This window comes from Ciona intestinalis, chromosome 14 (genome assembly GCF_000224145.3).
Source record: "Ciona intestinalis chromosome 14, KH, whole genome shotgun sequence".
NCBI lineage: Eukaryota > Metazoa > Chordata > Ascidiacea > Phlebobranchia > Cionidae > Ciona > Ciona intestinalis.
The window spans coordinates 2,951,895-2,952,820 of record NC_020179.2 but is presented as its reverse complement, the minus strand read 5'-3'; the positions used below and the strand labels follow the sequence as shown (position 1 = coordinate 2,952,820).

The following is a 926-nucleotide window of genomic DNA, read 5'->3' as shown; positions in this document are numbered from 1 at the left end:
CCACTTATGAGTTCCATGTTTATTTTTTGGTAAATAATATTTTTAGTGCATGATTGATAATTTGGACTCTCATGGATTCGAAATTCTGTAATGTGCATCCCTACCCACAATGGTAACATATTTATATTTGACCTTTTATTTTTTTTAGCAACACTTAACAGTTTTCACATGAAAACTTTTGCAAATTCAGTTTTTGTAAAAAATTGTGTTGTTATTTTGTTTTAAACAAGCAATAGTATTCTAGTAAACTTTGTTACTTGAATGTTTTTTAAATTTCCTAAAAAAATTTGTAATTAAAAAACTCCTATGTAAGGCCATAAGTTTATTACTGTTTAGTGGTTATATTGTACAATAGATATTCAATGCAGATATAAAATTAAAAATTCTGATAAAGTATTGTCACGAAATGTTAGAATAAAATTACTTTTTTTATTCTAACATTTCGTGACAATAATTATATATATATATACCAGGTAGGTAGAAAAACATTTCTTAATAACTGGCAGCAAAAGTAGTTAAACATAATGTTTATAATGAATTAAAGATAAGGCAATCTTTTTACCTGTATGTTCTTCTTCTGATATAACATCTGGAGGTTGTGGGAAAACATATTGATCATAAAAAGTTGGAACATGTTCGACTGTAGCCTCAGGTAAAGGCTCGTAGAGATTCCGCTGGCTTACATGAGAATAAATGCAGATAGGTCTGAATAAAAGAATGGATAAATGTCACTTTTTTATTCTTATAAGGATAATTGGGGCAACAACAGCTGTTGGCGTTCTGTTTCACACACCTCGTGCCCGCTTACAAATTACCACATATGCAATTTTGTAGGTAATTGGAACATCAAATGTTAATTGTGTCAAAATACACTGCATTTTATATTTTATGTTTAAAGTAAATGTGCATAGAAAACATATTCCAAA

The 926-nt window shown here is 28.6% G+C and overlaps 1 protein-coding gene across 1 annotated transcript in view; it reads right to left on the bottom strand.

Moving 5' to 3' along the window:
- The window catches only part of LOC100182568 (1-acyl-sn-glycerol-3-phosphate acyltransferase epsilon), a 7,063-nt gene extending 6,358 nt beyond the window's left edge, over nt 1-705 (bottom strand). Inside the window, exon 1 of the mRNA XM_002131851.5 lies at nt 563-705. The gene's annotated coding sequence lies outside the window, so the exon portion shown is untranslated. The remainder of the gene's footprint in view (nt 1-562) is intronic.
- Between the last annotated feature and the right edge of the window lie 221 nt (nt 706-926).